Source organism: Hesperophylax consimilis, chromosome 14, assembly GCF_061612785.1.
Source record: "Hesperophylax consimilis isolate HC1 chromosome 14, BYU_Hcon_1.0, whole genome shotgun sequence".
Lineage (NCBI taxonomy): Eukaryota > Metazoa > Arthropoda > Insecta > Trichoptera > Limnephilidae > Hesperophylax > Hesperophylax consimilis.
This window is the reverse complement of record NC_142849.1, coordinates 9,557,461-9,577,497: the sequence shown is the minus strand read 5'-3', so window position 1 is coordinate 9,577,497 and position 20,037 is coordinate 9,557,461. Positions and strand designations below refer to the sequence as shown.

General features: G+C 31.7%; 1 protein-coding gene across 1 annotated transcript in view; it reads left to right on the top strand.

The window, feature by feature from the left end:
• The first annotated feature begins 2,177 nt into the window (after positions 1-2,177).
• The window catches only part of m (zona pellucida domain-containing protein miniature), a 143,727-nt gene continuing 125,867 nt past the window's right edge, over positions 2,178-20,037 (top strand). Inside the window, exon 1 of the mRNA XM_089639214.1 lies at positions 2,178-2,375. The gene's annotated coding sequence lies outside the window, so the exon portion shown is untranslated. The remainder of the gene's footprint in view (positions 2,376-20,037) is intronic.

Below are 20,037 nucleotides of genomic sequence, written 5' to 3'. Positions count from 1 at the left end.
GTATTCCTCACTACCCAGAATACTAATGCAATGAAATAATTATACCGAGTCAGAGGACATGTTTGATTTATCATTTAACAAATATAAAAGATTGTTATTGATACTGAGACAGTTTAGTTATTAATAATAAATATGTACCGTATCAATATATAATTTTTCCTTTTTAAATTCAATTTTCACATCACTTTGCAGCAATATTATAAAACGTAATCATCCTTAGTACTTCACACGATGTGGTATTTTCACAACTATGAATACCGTTAAAAATGTGTTGACGAATTAAAGTATATTTTTCTGTTTCTTATCATTTTACTAAAATTGCTTGAATTTAATATTCTCATTCATAAAAAAACTATCTTAAACAGCACATTCTGAAACGTTTCCAACTGGCTACAACGTCATTATGACGCAGACAAGGCCACTGGTTGTTAAGACGGCGTAGTGTCACCAACGTTGCCCGGCGTATTCAAAAATAAAAACGAACATGTAGTTTTGGCGGTAAATCGAAAATGGAATATTTCAACTACTACAAAATAATTTAATTTAGAAACGGGATTATAAATATATCACCTGTATATGAAGAAACTTACTTTACTACACACAGTTGAAGTAAAATTTGTTTCAACCGTCTCCATTTTACCCTATGTATAATAATGGTTAATTTTAAATTAAACCAATTAATTATATTTTCAGAAAATGTTCAGAAAGACGTGAAAAAGCAAGGAATAAAAATTATTTTGTATATGGCAGTAAACAGTTAATACTTTGCTGAGAATTGGAAATTTCGAGAGCCTGATCCACAGGTTTTCAAAATGTTTGATGTATGATTTGTAAAAATATATGAATTGTGTTATCAAATCAAAATGAATATATTTTTACTCCCTTACGTCTGTTTTAAATTTTGTGCAGCGGAGAAACATCCATTACTCCACATTAAGGGTTGATAATCGATTGTGTAGGGCTTAAAACACGTTTATAAGTAAGGCCCAAAATCTTACAATATATTGTTTACACTTTATACAAAATAACTAAAGTGTATTCGTCACCATGAAATAGGCAGTTGCCTAGTATGGTGATTCAATAAATCAACGTCGCGTAAATGTCACTTAATTAATATGTATTTCATAAAGAATAGATATTTTTTGTTTTCATTTGTGGTCTTCATCGGGTGCTTTACCCGTGCTGTGGCCGCCATCATAAATTTTAGATAAATTCAATAAATAACGATAATAATATAGAAATAAACACGGTTTTGTCTCTTGAATATCGTGATTTTGTAGGTTAGTTTTTGAAGTGAATTTTGTTCTTTAATCCAATTCTTAATTTTGTGTGTAAAATGTTTTTCTTTTCTCTCATATTTTATATCGCATATAATGTGAACAACTTTATTATTTTTTATGAATGGTGTCTTTGTCCAAAGCTTGTATTTTATGATGGTATCTTTTATGTTTTGTGTGCACGCTTTTCTAACTGGTCTGTTTAGTTACGTTAGTGTGTGTGTGAATGTTGTTGTTTATGTATTTGGCGTAAGTAAAACATGTTAAATATTTGGTCCGTATCGTTCATTTTGAGTTTTTGTATTTTAATCTCATACTATTGGTCTATTTTTGTTTTTTAGCCTTGTTGCAATTCTCACTCCTTGTGTTAACTTTTCAGACCGCCTTGAAATGTCCATTATCAGAGAAGATGTGGGGTGATGATGATAGTCACTGCAAGGTTCACCAAAACGTTGGCTAAAGAAGGTTAAAAGTGCAATACACACTTATTTCACAACATTAAAACGTGAGAATTTAAAAAAAAAACATGTGGTGGAAATTATATTTTATGAAAAAAATGTCAAATTGATCAGTGATTTAAAAAAAAATGCTGTTATCTTGTTCAGTTTTTCAATAGTGAGCAAACAACTAAATCATGCTTATGCATCAGATTGTGCATTGTTGATATGACGGAATGCGATATTTGGTGTTTTCTGGTTGTGTAGTTTGTTTTATGATACGGTTCCGTCTGGAGAGGGGCAGACAAGCTGGCAGGTTCACAAGTAACGGATCGCTCTCTGTCCTCCTCTGGACCGGGGGGAGGTTAGTGGGGGGGCAAGAGGAAAAGGGGTGACGGGGGGCGGGGAGGGTCCCCTCACGAGGCGGCCGAGACCTCCAGTCAGTAGTGGTGCGCCAATCCGACGCTTCGTACGCGCACGGCCCCGCTAAGCCCGCGACCCTTTCCATCGGAATTGTGCCACAATTTTTTTAACGTTCTATTTTCAAAATTTTATCAAAATTAACGCGTGCTGTGACTCTCATTATTTTTTTTTTATCAAATCGAACATTTTTTTTTGAAAATTTAAATTTGTGACATTTTTTGGATGTATCGATTTTGAGGTATGTGTTGGTTATCGTGTGCATTTATTAATTCATAACATGTTACTTGTTCAAAGGATTTTGTTTTTGCATAAATTTAAGTCCCTTCATATTTTGACCCACTTAGGTTTTTAAACTATTTCACTGGTAGACACTAATAATCGCATTAATTCGGTCAGGTGTATTAAATCGCATCCTGAAACTATCATAGCTTTCAGGGGCTTTCATTTTTCAGCATTGCCTTTCCTACATATTCGTTAGTATCTGGAACGAGTCCCATTTACGCATTAGTCATACCGATAGTTTCACCGTTATGACTGGCCAATATAATGCTAGCTTTCGGTTTTCCAGCTTTATTGATTCCAGATTTATTACTATACGGGCGCCATCACACATGTGACAATTATGATTATTACTAAACGTAAACGTCTTCAGACAAATAAAATAATTCAAAGATTCTTTAAAATTTGCAAATAAACTATCCAAACTGTTATCATACAAAGTTTTAACAAACCTTTAAAAGCTCAGATACAAATATTTCTAAGCATTCATTATAATTACTGTAGGTATCTTTTACGTCAACTAAAACTTAGGCGAGGCACTCAAAAGTTATTACGAATTGATTATACCTTTGTGAATTGATGTAATCAATTTCTTCTGTTTTCACACGGGATAATACATAACTGTTTTTTGCGATGTTCATCAAAATTAATTGAAATATGATAAAGCTATAGAGAGTTCCTACATGAGTACAGTAATCAGACGAAGAACGGAATGTAAGGGATAAAGTTATAGAGAGTTCTTACATGGGTACGGTAATCATACGAAGAACAGAATGTAAGAGATAAAATTATAGAGAGTTCTACATGTGTACGGTAATCAGACGAAGAAGGGAATGTAAGGGATAAAATTATAGAGAGTTCCTACATATGTACGATAATCAGACGAAGAACAGAATGTAAGGGATAAAGTTATAGAGAGTTCCTACACGGGTACGGTAGTCATACGAAGAACAGAATGTAAGAGATAAAGTTATATAGAGTTTCTACATGGGTACGGTAATCAGATGAAGAACAGAATTTAGGGGACACCCAATTGGATAAAAACAGTAGATACAAGAACAGTCATAATATCAGAATAGTATGTTTGTGAATAAGCGAATTGTGTGTGTGCGCCCTTATAACCGTGCCTGAAATACCACCCCACTGCGACTCCTGTGTATTTGTTTTAAGAAACGTAATTGTTAGATATTTATGTGAAGTTCAAAATGTACCTACTTAATTAATTATAAAAATAAGACGTTATAACGAGAATAATTTAATTTTCGTTCTGATGGATTTTGTAAAGCTATGTATGCCTCGCAAAAAGAAGAAGAAAATTACTTTTAGATAACTGTTTTTTACGCATGCCGGCTGAAAAATACGCGAAAGAAATGTATAACAATCCGAGTAATGATTACGTTTCTTAGAAAAATAGTTATTTCAACAATCTAATTAATTAACCACCGTGCCATTTCTTCAAAAGAGTAGGCAGAGAGGACATATTGCCACACAACTCTGTCACGGATTGCTTTATTCACAACCACACAACGTATCATAAATGCACTTTTTCTATTCTGACTATTCACCCGACTCAAGTATTTTATATACACTTGATCGTGCCGCATTTTCTTCGAGTGTCCCTAACTTCTTTGAGCATTAACATTGCATTATTTAAGGATCTCCACATCACCACACAGTCACACAGTCCACATCATCAAAATTCAGTCTATCTATACATCCTCTACCAGTTAAATTAGGGTTTATATTATCAACACTTCATTGTGGACTGATAGCTTCGCTTCTTTGGAGATTTTTTTAATAGCGCCAAGCGCGTTCAGTCCTCCATTAATACATTTTCATGAATTTACCCTTCTTTCGATATTTCTATAAGGCTTTCCAAATCAATTTTAAAACGTGTCTTCTTACTTGTACAATAATTTATAGAATATTTTTAGCCTTCTTGTGGCAAAGCATTTAACGATAGTTTCAAGTTTCAAATCTCATATCAATAATCTATATTTTACGCAATGCAAATCTTTCATCCTCTTAATGAAAATCAATTCTGCCCGACTTGATTTGAATATCTATCTAGAATCCGACAGTTCGTTACAGATAAATCGTACCCTCAAAGAATGTTGTTTGACCGAATAAACAGCGATATTAACGTGTAACAGGCCGCATGAGAATGTAAGGAACAAGTAAATGATTGATCCGCGGCAAGCTTCGAGATCGGTGTTTATTCTTTGGGAAGCTAACGGGACCTCTAAGTTGCGTTGCCAAAATATCTCTCGGCGGCTGTGTCTGCGGCTTGCCGACATTATAACGTATATTGGCTTCGATCGCAAGAACAACCCACTTCGTAGTTACTACTTTCAACGCATTTATTCTTTATATACTTTTCAAATTATTGGTAAACCGGTTAAAACCGGGATTGCAGGCCGTTTCACGATAAATTTAAGTGAATTATTGATCAATCGGAACACATGTTTATGCACCTGCATTTTCCTTGAAAAAATATATATACAATGACAAAATCCGAAAATATTAGAATTTTTAGGAACATGTGATCCGATATTATGATAATACATTCATATTTTAATAAAAGTTTATCAGGAAGCATATTCGCTCATTAAGGACCTGCAATCCCATTTTTAAGTGGATTACGAATAATTTGAAGAGATTCTTAATAAATTAGCAATATCAATATTTCTACGTGTACGTATTAATTTTTCATCACTTCCATTTCAATTTTTTAATGATAGGGTCCCTTTTTATATTTTTTTAATATTATATTCACATAGGAGGCCCCGAGGGAAATAATTTCCTTCAAGGTCTATGTCATCTTTAGGTATGTTATGAGGAAGGATCTTATTTTTTAAATGTGAATATTGCAAAAGAGTTTCAACCGCTCCTATCCGTCTGAAGCCAGTGAGACTATTGCATCCAAAATTACTGTGGTTTTTTGTGAGGCTGGAGGTAGTGGGGAGGGAAATGAGATGGGGAAGAGGTAGGTGGGAAGTGGCTGGTCACCAAACATGGCCAAAGCCATTTCAATCAACTTCTCGGTTTTGATTGGTGATCTTTCACCAGGGCGATATCTTCCAATCTGGAAAATGCCATAAATATAAGAGTAATAAACTATTTTTAATTAATGAATTGCGAAAAAACACAAGTAAAGTAAGTAAAATTTACTTAAGCATGCCGGAATTAGAGCCCGTGACCCCTGGAGGCCTTGTTAACTTATATGAAGCCCTTAGGGAAATAACTTCTCTAATAGCCTATGTCATCTTAAGGGATGTGGTGATAGGTGTTTTTCTTGAGGAAAAAAAGGAGTGAACCTTAGTTTTGAAGAGTCTGAGATGAGAAACACAGATGCTGGCAAATAATTAAACAAACGAGGTGTTGAACACAATAACGAATCGTTTTTATGTGTTTCCCATTTTCTTTTCGATTGTTAATAATACCTTTGGCCAAACAACTCCGTAGCTTTGCATCGTAAATCAATGAGTTGTGGTTTTTGGTAATATTTTCTAAATATTAGTCTCATTTTATCTTTATTCTTTGTTTCAGTGTATGTTCTGATAGTTATTCAAAGAGTACAAGTGATGAACTGTAGCACGTGTTAATAGAAATTGAAGAAATTAAATACAACGGTCGAATGTCTTTCATGTTTGGTTTTACTAAGTTCCATAAATTCTATAGAATGTGCAAAATTTTGAGATTGCCTGTTTGACCATAGCTGTACCTGATCTTGCTTGGGGCCATAAATTGTTTGGAGGTTTGTGATTATGAATTCAATTGAATGTAATTGGTAGAAAAATTTCTTCCTGTGACGTTCCCGCCTTCTCCTATCATTCGATTCCATGTCATATAATCTCCTTTCACTCATTCTGCGCTAACCACCTAAGCGTACTTTTCTTAATCTTGTTCAATTTTAGGAAATTTTTGACAAGTTAGGTAACTCGACTTACGTGTTGTCACTGAATTTGAATTATGTTCCATTTTTATTCAAAGTACGTTTAGTTTAATATGAAATTTTTACGTTTCGCGTCCTCCTGTGACCTCGGAGGTCAGGTTGAAGCATTATTATAAAACTAAATTATATTAACATTAATTCAACTCCAGTGCTGAGATTATGAGTAATAATGAAACACACATCAAAATTTATATCCTATTGGTTTAAATGAGGCCATTATAACACATTTTGAATTAAAAAAATATATATTTTCCCCTGTAGATATAAATAATTGCTTTTATGATGTCTCGTTTTATGACCAGAGATGCCGGGTTCATCGGGGGTGAGGTTTGTTCGGTTCTTGGGGTCAGTTGCATCCTCCCACCAATTGCGTGAAAAGCCGACTCTCAAAACATTACCTTACACCACAGTTGGATGGATGGATTCTTCTCCTTCCTTTCCGTAAAATAATCCTCCACACAGCATACCCAAAGGGAAATTATTTTCCTTAGGTACTAATGTATGGATGTAATGTAAAAAAAGTTGAAAAACACTTTAAGGTGATGCACTACGTCGTGTAATATTTTAAATTGAGCCGCTATCAATAACAACCCTTACGTAGATGGTGATAAGGTTTGAATTCTCGCTTAACACCATCCGCCTGTTTTGATTTATGCAAGAAAAAAACATGGCCAAAAAGTGCCTTTTATATTATTTTGTGGATGTTCAGGCATAAATATTTAATTTTATTTTATTTTATAAATAACTTAATTTGCCACATTTTACAATAAAATCATAACCTAAAATTGGTTCGTAAGTAGGAGATTTTGAACTTTAAAGCAGTTTTCACAGGCCTTATACATTATTTTTTTCTGGGCTTATAAAAAGACTTATCTAAAAAATACTCGATGATTTGAAAGACCAAGGTGTATTTTACTCGCAGTATTTAATTAAAGCTTCTGAAACATTTCAAGGCGACCAAATTTTCAAACCAAAAACACATGATTTTGTATTACTACGTATGGCATCGCTTTAAAACATTCTTTTAAACGTCACAAAGACATAAATATAACATATTTAAAATTTTCAATAAAAACCAGAAATCGTACGTTACTTACAAGATTTTTGTGTTACAAGATTTATTTATGGGTATCTTTTTATGTCTTGAAGGGACTTGGTTATTATTTTAATTAATTCTTAAAGGGTGTTTTTTGAAACACGAAAATTAAAAAAATATATATTTAAATAAAAAAAGACTGTAGGTGTCGAAATTCACATTACACCGATTATTCTTCGATACACAATTAGTTTAACATGAATTACCAACTCATCGGCTGCTATTGACATGAGGTAAATCAAATTAAAAAATATCAAATTAATGATACACATGCCCCCTTTGTTTGAATACTACACAAGAGTTCCAACTGCTCCCGGCTGTCCAAAGCCAGTGGGACGATGGCATCCCACATTGACGTATTTTTAGAGGCTGAAGGTAGTGACGATGGAAAAGCAAAAGAAGAAAGTTTGGAGGTACCAGTCTATACATATCTACACGGAGAAAAATTATTAATGCTGATTTATTGAAATTCTCTTCAAATTATTAGTCATCCTGTTAAAAACGGGACTGCAAGCTGCTTCCTGTTAAAGTGTTTGTAAATTCGTAATAATATCGGAACAAGTATTCATCTACCTGCGTTTGTATTAATAATATATCTTGACGATATGTAAACATATTCACGTGTTCAGACTTGAATATGTTTGTTTTACTGTGGCAAACCATTAGTAGGTTAAAGTTTATCAGTATACTATCAGTCCATTCGTTAATAGCCTACAATCCCGTTTTCAACTGGAATACGAATAATTTGAAGAGTTTTTTAGAGAGCCATTTCTTACACTTAGAATATATACCATTTTCTTATCAAAACTTGTCAAAAGCTATGTCTATTTCTTAGTGCACAAGCTGTAAAAATATGTCTCTAACTAAAGTTAGGGAGAAAAAAAAATTCTCAAATTTTTCAAACATCACAATGATATATTTTAAAATTTTATTGAAATTATCTCTCGCAGCGCTTTATGAACCACAGCACGATAAAAGCCGCGAGATTAAGAAATTAAAACAGTTTACGAGCGCCACGTTTAGCTTTGTTTATTAACAATATCTTCATTACCTCTTAATCATCGTTAATCCCCGATGGACTTAATCATGAACAAACAAATTGATTATTCCGCCGTAACGTTCAGAATAGCGATACGATTTCATACTAAACTCCAGTTTTGTTGAACTGATTCGTGATACCAATAGATATTACGAGATAGTTCGTGGTTGGATCGTGAAAAAGATTCCCGTCTCCGCTACACGCAAAGAAAAAACCATTTGTTCATCAATAAAGATTAAAAATACAGGTAATAGTCGTAAATATAACACTTTATTTCTCCATAATGTTTGAAAGATCATCAAGATCAACGGTTTAGCCTTCGATGATTGTGATCAAGTAGTGGACCTCGAATAAATTAGACTGTTTCTATAACGTTATATTCGCATGAACTTAATATATAACTTTTTGGTAAAAGGGAATAATACGTTATTTTCATTTGTATGAATATTACTTATTTAATTTATTATATATTATTTACTTAATTTATTAACACACAAAAATAAGGAAAAAAAATTGATATGTTTATATTCAGATTCATTGATATTTTAAAGTTTCATAGTTATTAACTATGATTTTATATTACCGGGCCCATCCTTTGTTCGTTTCGCTTTTTAATACACATCGATTTTCGTATTTAGATAAGTGAATCTTAAAATTATTCGTAACCCGATTAAAAACGGGATTGCGGGTCGTTTTCTGATAAACTTTGAGTTAATTCGTAATAATATCGGAACACGTGTTCATGCACCTGCGTTTGTTTTGATAATATATAAAGAAGAAATATGAAAATGTTAGGATTTTGATTCCGACATCGTGATAATGCATTGGCATTTTACTAAAAATTGGTCAGGAAACCTATCAATTCATTCGATAAGGGCCTGCAATCCCGTTTTTTAACGATAACGAATAATTTTAAGTTTTTTAAATGTATTATATCAGCTTCCATTGGATAGAGTTTCTTCTTATTTCTTTGACAACGGTTCCAAACCATTACACACAAGGCGATCATAAAAAAATTAAAAGTGAATCTGCATTAATTCAATCTCCATCCAATCGAAAAGTCATATCAGACGAGATTTGTTATATCAATAATAAATTGCCTGATTAAAAAGCGCAACGGCGATGAATTAAAACTGTTTCCAACCAATCAAGACATATCTGATTGATATTGATACATTCAAAATTGCGTTTAATCACTTAATAGCTAGACACATTAAAAAGAAAGTAAATTTTCGGAGAATGAAGTTGAAATTTCTTGTCTGACTGCTTTATTAATTTCTATAATATGGAACACCCAAATTAGTCGAAACATTCGTGAGTCGTCATGATTGCTTGCAGTTTACGCGTTTGAATAACACGTTAATTTGAAGCTAACAGTATTCGGGATTTCTAGTCGTTAAACCTACACCGAGAAATTTCACATCACTGTTGATTAGTAAGGTGGTTTGTTATAATTTTAGCATAACGTTTCAATGATTCATGAACGTGATTAAGTTATTTTTGTTAAGGTAGAAGAGTTCGAAAGATAAGGCTATCGACTAGCAATCCGAAGGTAGCGGGTTCAATTCCGGGCGTGCGGAAGTAAAATTTATTTGATGAATTTGTGTTATTTCTGAAATGGCTTTAGTCATCTTTGGTGACCATATCTGAATAGCCAGGTAGTCAACCCACCTTCCTCTCCCCCATCTCCTTCCCCTCCCCACTACCTCCAGCCTCACAATATCAGACGGTTGGGAGCAGTTGAGACTCCTGTGAGGTATTCACGTACATAAGAGTGATAAAGTTAAATTTGTCGTGAAAATCATAATATAAGGTATATGAATATAAATTTCAGCACTGTAGTTCGTCACTATGGTGTTGTTGAAATTATCATTGAAATATCAACCCTCCTGGGTATAAAATGCTTCTAAACAATAAAACCGCAATTTAAATTCTCTTAGTGTACTTATCAATATAAATATATCAATAACAAAATAAAATGTATAATTGTTCGTGGTATTACGTACTTATTGCGTAATAATCATGTTATTATGTACTAATTCCAATTTTGAAAAAGGCAGTAATTACTAAAATAATTTTCTCACAAAATATAACACTATTGGTAGGTGCCTGCTTTATCGCTTGTTTGAATTATTCTTCACAAAAGCTGTTCCAATTTTGATAAAGACAATAATTATTAAAAATAATTTTCTAATAAAATATTACACTATTGGTAGGCGCCTGCTATATCGCTTGTTTGAATTATTCTTCACACAAGTTCCAATTTTGAAAATTAAATTTTAATTCAAAGTAAAATTGAGTTCGCATAAAATCACGCAGGAATAACGCACATCATTGATAGTATATTTGTTTATATCTTTTTACTCTCATTGATTTATTAGTAAACATATTTTTAGAAAATTAGTTTTGAGACTATGTAAACATTTTGTCCAGGGATTCATATAATTTATGAGCTTTGACAGATTTTGTCTCTTTCGACTCCGCGTCAGTAGAATTTTCGAACTATTCCCTGTATCAGCCACCTTGTGACCGGACCTTACCGGCAATAGCTGCGTTCTGGTTTCAACTGACACGGACGCAGCATTTCCAGCTAAGCTATCACAGTTAGGTTGCGTTTTTCAACACGAGCTTTACAATATAAACAAAAAACAAAACATATTTAGATTTAAATACATATTTATCACGTGAAAATTTTTTTCACCCCTGATTACATAACCTAACCTCATTTTCATTGAAACATCTCAGTTATATCATTGTAAATCAGTTTTGATTTTTAGTAGCAAAAACCGCGAACCGTAAAAATGACGTAATGTGAAAATTAATAAAATAAATATGTTTGAAAAATTTAATTTAAAAATATGAAATAAAAATTATGCTTTGATGTCACAAAATCAACAATTTTTTCTTTGTTCAGCTTGTAAAGTAATTTCTACTAATAGCTATGAAGCTTAAAATTATCTATCATAAGTAATCTAAAAGAGTTATATTATTTTAATTAATCTGCAAGAAAACATGGCGTACCTTTGGAAAAATAATATAAAGTGGAACTTTATATTATTTAAAAAATATATATATTTCATTTTGTACCTTGATAAGTATTTTTGTGTTACCTTTGAAAAAATGCTAGAATCGTTTCTTGCAAATTAAAAAAAAAAAATTGGGTTCCCATCACTAAAACACGTTTTCTGAATAATTTTGGGTCGGTTCTGGATAAAAAATATAAATTTAATTTGAAATGTTCTTTATTTTATTGTCTCCGATACTACTTATTGCTTAACAAATGCAGTTGATTAATACTTGAAGTCACAACTTGATAAAACTGGCGATGGATGCTATCAAAAAACTAGAATAAAATCTCCAATGTTAACCGTAAGATCTGCAATGCCATAAAAGTCAACACAAGTAGAAATTGCGACTGTTGATTGCTAGCAAAACTAGTCACCGAGTCAAAAGAACCCAAACCTACTTAATAATTTTATGAACTATGTGACAATTTGTAAACTCTTTTGCTTCCGTGCCTCGTAGCTTGATAATGTTTTGATGGTGTTTGGATCAAACATTGATTTAAAAAAAGCTTCGTTTATCGGGTTGCAACTTACTTGAGGTTTATGGTACGGTATTGTGATTTTTTAGAAAAATTCCTTTCCCATTTTAAATATAATATTTACCTCGATAACTCAATGTGCTATCACAAAAGTGGGTAAGTTAACTTATACTAAAAAGTTACAAATCTACTAACAAATATTTGAAGATTGAATTTTTAAGATATTTCTTATTTTCATGTGTCTGTAAAGATAAAAACTTGAGATTAAGTGTACATATTTTTCTTTCTCCTAATAAAGCACCATTTTTCTAGATTAAGGACACTAAGAGGTCGTACGATACGTTGGAACTCTAGGGAGAAGATTCAAAATCAACTAATAAAGATAATTATAAAACTACCGATCACAAGCAGTTCGCACGAAATCTTTAGGAGAATCTGTGTTTTAGAAATTAGGCAACTTTACGCGAAAATATAATAGCGTATATATCTTCAAACGCAAAACTGCTTGATTACAATGTTCAAACTGTATTATTAGATTTAAAAAATGTTATCTGTTATAGTAATAAGATAAATAATTTTTTTTTTTTGGAAATTAAGATACATTTTTTTTCACGACAATGTCTATTATGTAATCCACATTCTATATTTTTAGTAAGACTTATCTTTTGAAGAATGCTGTAGTGTGTGCATATTAATGTGTGTTAGAAACAAATTTAATCCTTTTCGGTTTGCTTTGTTATGTGTTTATTATTGATATTTCTATAATCAAAATACAATTTCGTTTAATGGTTATTGCAAAGGGAAAAAACCTCACGGCTCATCCTGACATGCCATTATAATACACCACCTGTTTCAAGCGTTAGAAGCACTTCGGATGAGTTCAATAATAATACAATAATTTACTAACCACAAACATCTATAACTACATTCATCCTTGGACCTCATAATGGCAAAATACTTATGCCTACATTGGAATACAATTGAATAAAATACGTTTTACTGCACGGGAATATAATTGAATAAAATACCTTTTAGAACAATTCATTAAAATACTTATACCTTCATTGGAATACAATTTAATAAAATAATTTTTACTGCACGGGAATATAATTTAATAAAATACAATTCATTAAAATACTAAACCTACACTTGAATACAATTTAATAAAATACTTTTAACTTCATGGGAAAATAATTTAATAAAATACTTATAAATATACTGGAATACAATGTATTAAAATACTTATACCTACCCTGGAATACAATTTTATAAAATCGATTTAAAATCAAACTTAATGTGGTTATTAGTGGTAATTTTTTTCTTGAATACACACAAGAGTTCCTTGGCATCCCCATCTGGAAGTAGTGTGAAAAAGGTTTAATTCAATTTATTTAATGTGAATCCTGCACAAGAGTCCCAACTGCTCCCAACCATCTGGAACCAGTGATATACTATGGCATCCCCAATCACTGGGGTATGTTGAGGAGAAGGAGATATGGAAGATGAAGGTGGGGAAGTACCTGGCTATTCAGAACTATTCACCAAACACGGCTAAAGCCATTTTTGAATGGTGGTCTTACAGCAGGACGATACTGAGAGCATCTTCCATTCTGGAAGGTGCCGCAAGTATACTATATATAATTTTAAATCAATAAATTGTGAAATAACGCAAATTCATCACATGATATTTACTTGCCTAAGCCGGGATTTGAACTCGCGAGCTTTGGATTGCTAGTCGAAAGGCTTACCCCTTGACTACCGAGGCTAAACCTCTGAAACCATAAAAAGTCTAATTCTTTGGCCTATATAGAAAATATAAAACACATATTAATAAAATTGCTCACAAGCGTACTAGATATTTGCTAAGCCATTTGATTTAAAAAAAAACAGTTCGGTTGGGTATTTTGACAACAAATTCAAAATTAAGTTTTTTTTTTTAAAAGGCCGCGCAGCCGCTGTAGTAAATGATTGGTTAATTATTATTACGTTTTTTTATAAGCGCAATGACCGTAGAGGTTAGAGGTTACGATTTACTAAAGGACGAATCTTGAATTGATTACGGAAAATCATTCAATGCCATCTAACCAAATTGAAAGCTCATCAAAAATAAATAATTTGTCCATATGTTAGTTCTTTATTTTCGCAACAGTTTCGTTTATTTTTAGTTTTTGCGTGATTAATTAATTAATTAATTTTTTCATTGATTTTATTTAATGTCAATTATTTTCACAGCCGGCATGAAATAAGTTATACGAGTAGTGACGCCGGAAACACAACTTTAAATTTAATTGAATTTTATTAAATTATTATTCTTGAAGTTTTTTTCACTTCTGTGTGGGATGAAATTTCAACCATGCACTTTGAATTATCACCCTCATTTGCAACGATAGTAACTGTCATCACTGCTTTGTGTTAAACTAAATTACGTCTCTGCTGAAACAATCGTTTTGTATGCATGGGAATAAAGATCGTAAACTTCTTGTCTTTTTGCAGAAGTTAACAGTCGTTTAAACATGAGGCCATGGGCTGAATGCTGCCATTTAAAAACGAACCTCACTAAACTTAACTGACTAAATTAAATACCCATATTCTCACGTTCGGTCTTACAGGTGCGGGGATTACTCATGAAGTGAGTAGGTACTCATTATTAACAGTAAAACACGTTGTCTAATTATTTTACTATTTATCAAAGTAGAAAGAAAATATCAATAACGATAAGGTAAGTTTACAATTCTAGTGTAGTTTTACAATTTTTATGATTTTAATCAATATATTATCCTTATATTGTTGTAGTCTGTTTTTTTTGTATATTCCTTTTTTCCGTTTCACTATGGTGGACGTTTTAATGGTTCAAAAAAGATTTTTTCTTCAAATCGTCGTGTTCATTTTGGCCTGCTTATTCTAAGTTTTTCAATATCATGGTACCTGCCCAAAAAAAAGATTAAAAAAGTAATTGTCAAGGAGATTAAAAAAAACATAAAATTAAAAATAAATGTTACATGATGATACGGTTTATAATTAAATAGGTAGATATCTAAGTGCCTACATAATAATCTTCGATTGTTTTTGTTGTTTTTTTTTATGTGATACCTCAGAAAAGCGTCTCTCCAATGTGTGAAGGCAGGCAAACCATGTTGTGCTGTTACGACTATTGCACGTGAAACCACTGAAAAGTAACATTCCCAAAATATATGGTTGGAGGATTTTACCAAAGGACAGTCCATATGTAGTACTTTGGGTGGTTTCATCTGTTTACGCAATTTAGTTTTTGTGATTTCTTTTGATAAAATATGGGTAGGTACACTTACTGCTGTTATTTCCATTAATTCTCTAACCGATGCTGTATTTCGGCTTAGTTGCTAAAACTCGTGTTGGGAATAGTGTATTTGTGCATTTGAGCATGGTATAAGCATTGGTTTGATTTGAGAACGACGACCGTTAACGTTTTGAGTATGACGAATGCACACGAAACTGTTTTAATGTGATGTCAATTAACAATGATGACTCCATTAAACTATTTGGCACTTCGAAACTGCAATATTTTAACCACGTGCTAATTAAAGTGAGAGCGATATAAAAAAAATTAAAAACTTTCGACATTCTAACGGGTCGTGCCCAATATTATAACAACAAAAAAACTTGCGATTTGTGAATACTTTTTGATTATTCACATAACTGGATTTATTTAAACAGTCATTGGTATTTTTTGTCACTAAAATTCTCACAACTGTAATAAAATTTAATATTACTTTAATGTGATTGATAAAACGATTGTACAAAACTACCACGATTACGTATAAAGTGAATTTGTTAGTTTCAAACTCAAATTTGTTCTATTTAATGTTAGACAACGTAGTACGTATTATATGACAACAGTGTTTGTTGTAATCAATGTTAGACAACGTAGTATGATAACACAGTACGTATTATATGACAAAAGAGTTTGTTGTTTTCAATGTAAGACAATGTAGTACAATAATCTAGTACGTGTTATATGACAAAGGAGTTTGTTGTTTTCAATGTTAGACAACGTAGTACGATAATCTAGTACGTGTTATATGACAAAAGAGTTTGTTGTTTTCATTGTTAGACAACGTAGTATGACAATCTAGTACGTGTTATTTGACAAAGGAAATTGGTATTCATTCTCGTTTTTATAAATGTTGACTTCATATCAAGATATTGCATTATTTTTTAACATTAATTTTACAAATTTTCATAACTCACATCGGAATCAACTTATCGACCTATAAATAGTGTCGTTGATCTAGAAATTCTACACAATAAAATCTGTGTAAATTTAATGATGATTTTATTTAATTTAATGATTAAGCTTACCGTTCGATAATTTTTACGGCCTCAACCAAAACAGATTGCTAATTTATAGTTATTCATTTTTTATTTATTATTAAATACTTATTGCAATACATGCATTATTTTTTTATTATTTATTACGTTTTCTTAATACGGCTCCTAAAATCTAGCTTGAATCTATCAATTTTCAGCAGCGCGTTATAATATTGCATTCCTTTGTATAATAAACTATTTTATGTATTGGCTTTGTTATTTTTTGGTAGACTAATTTCATTGCCCGTTCTTTTGTCATGTATGTGATTATCCTTGTTTTACAAAGTTTTATTTGAAAAATATTTACGTAATAGGTTGTTTATTATTTGATGTATAAATATCATCACTTTCAAGGTCAGCATCTTAAATGTTAAATTTAGTTCCCAAGTTCGCGGAGAAAACTTACTGATATTAAATATTGTTTATTTATTGAAAATCCGGTCGAATAATTCGTTTTCTTGTTAAAAACGGGACTATAGGCATAAAACCAATGATTTGACAATTTTCACATTAACATTAAAGCACGAATATGATACGAGGAAGTCTGACAACGTGTTATTCAAAATAATAATATTTTCGTATCTCGTCCATTACATTTATTCGAACAAGGATATCTACGTGTACACGCGTTCATATATATTCTTAATTACTAATATTATATTAGGAAATGGTCATTTAGTCAAATTTTAACAGTATCTTCATATAAAAACCTTAATTATTTTTCTCCGCGTGTTTTTGGAGAATTTACAAACTATTTTACTCTTCGTCATTACAAAAAATATTGAAATGTAAAGAATATAATCTCTATGGAGCTTAACGATTCTATTTTTGACAATTTTTACGGATAATTTGTATCGGTTTATTAAATTAATAAGTAGGTTTGCTTAATTTGCCGCACTGCCATCTAAAAATTGTTGATTTCGCTGAAAAACAATAAATTCAACATTTTCATTAATTTTTATTTTGTAAGGTCTTGGTCTTGATTTTTGCTAAGTGCGTTAAATTAGGTAAGACGTCTGTATCCAGTGAGCAGTTACTTCATCAGTAAGCAATCAGAGGAGGAAACAGCTTCTAATTTAATGGTAAGCAGCTTCTGCCCCACATTGCGTTTGTATTACATTAGTGACGGTTCGAATGGCAGAAGAGGCAGCCAACTTGGCGAATTTGCATTATTATAATGGTAGTTAGAAAAGAGCCTGATTTCAGTGTTAATAGCCTGGTATTACGCAATAATTTCAAATTATATCAAGTACTGGATAGAATTTTTATAATAGATGTGGGTTAAATTCTTTTTATATTGTTTGCAACACTGGATATTTTCGTCTGTATTATTGTTGGTAGCTCTGTTACAGTTCTCTTTTTCTTATTTCTTCTTCATTAAGTATAATCACATATTCCTAGCTTCGAGGAGCTATTAAAACGATGTAAATGTGAATGTGTATTAAAAAAATGCCTTTGAACTTCTTACGTATTCCTTTTAGTTAATTTTCATTCGCTATTTTCTAGTTACTTTGTTTTTTTTTCCCAACTGCTCCTAGCCGTCTGGAGCCAGTGAGACTATGTCATCGTCGATCGGGGTATCTTATGAGGCTGAAGGTAGTGGGGAGGGGAAGACGATGTGGAAGAGAAAGCTGGGGGAGTACCTGACTATTCAGATCTGGTCATCAAACACGCCTAAAGCCATTTCAAGCAATGCTTCAATTCTGAATGGGGTATTACACCAGGGCGATACTGAGAGTGTCTTCTACTCTGAAAAATATATTCGGTTCATTCGAGATAAGTACTATTCGGTGACCTTCGAGATTTCAATAATCTTTTCCATTTTTGTTTTTAACCGTTAAAAAAATATGTCACAAAATTAACATTATGGACGGAGAGAAAACGAATTTTGCCCTCACGATAAATAAATAAGCCATATTATATAATCATCCATTTAATAATTTTTTATAGGTTTGTCTTGATAATATGTCATGACGATAAAAAGAATTTTCGTTATAATGCAAAAATAAATGGATTATCAGTAAATCAGTTAATTTATTCGCAAGACCTGCAATCCCGTTTTCAACAGGAATTCAATTTTGAAGAGATTCTGAATAAATTAACAAAAAGTAATATTTCTCCGTATGTTTTCAAATTTTTAATTGGGTACTTAAAAGTTCCACAGCTAATGATGAAAATTACATCAAAGCTGAAAATAATTGCATTGATCTGCAAATCCCGATACAAAAAGCTGAGAAATTTCACATCGCTATAGCATACCGTTAGACCGATATTATTAATGTGACAATCACACAGGTTTTCCACTTTCATAGATAAGATATTCTTGGTATTGTCATGAAGGTTATTCAGTTTAGTAAGCATTACAGATGTTGAAAAGAATTTTGATGAATATTTTATATTGTACCTTAAATATTATCAAACCCAATAATTAGTCCAGCAAATTTAAACAGATTTCTTTTGATGAAAAGTAATGTCTATTATTGTGATAAAATTATCGGCAAAAGTATAACTTTTACTTTCAAAACAGATTCCCAAGAGTATAACAGAATAAAGTTTTAATATTTGATTTTCGTTTGAGACTTTCTTCTGTAAATTCTCTGCCGAGGTCTCTTATAACTTGATGCTCCAAAATTGGACTGAACTAAACTTGAGTTCATAACAGAGCATGTGTACAAATGTAACATCTGGCGTACGTATAAAATATATTGTATGTAGGTATATTAAATATTCACAATAGTGAATAAACCAGTTTAAAAAAGTAAATTCATCTCCGTATCAGAAAAAAAACCTTCATTTCGGCCAACCCAATTATTATGTGGTACAAACGATGTTGCAGGCTGTATATATTTTTGCATGAAAAAGCGTTTGACGAAGGATTCGTAGCTCAAACCAGAAGCGGAATTTGATTGGAATTTTTTAATAAGGTACAATTTACAAATAGTTGAACAATTACTTTTTTTACTAAACCGAAAAACTTTGTTTCTTTGGGAGATGATAAAAAACACCTTTTTAAAATACCACACAAAATTGTTTTTCTCAAATAATCTTTTATAACATATTTATCAAAATAAAATATTTGTACAAGAAGCAATGTCCTAACGCGCAGGGCTTCAGCGTTATAAATCTACACCGGAGAATTCAACATGAAATCGTGGAAATATCAAGGATCTATTGATTGTAAATAATAAAAACTTCAGTTTTTAAGCAATCGTAAAAACTCTATATAATATTCACCTTTTTAATTGAATTTCGAACAAAACAAAAAATATTTGTGGATTTTATTGGACTTGTAGCCAAAATTTGAGGGTTTGATTCCAACGGCTCCGCGAAAACTAATTATTATATCTATTGAATATCTGTTTACCACTGTCAAAGAATATTAAAATACACTTTCACAATTCCATTATTAATTAATTTAATTCCATTATTCACAATTTCATTATTAGGACAATTAATACATATAAACTTTTATTTATTTCAAGATATGCGTACAATCATTTGAGTGGGTTCAAATAATAAACCAAAAACTCAAAACACTACAAATAATATGACTAGGAAAGATGTTCCCCCAACTGTTATAGAACAAGCGGTCAATTCGTCAATTGCAAGTCAATTTAACAAAATCAAAACTTTGGTTGGT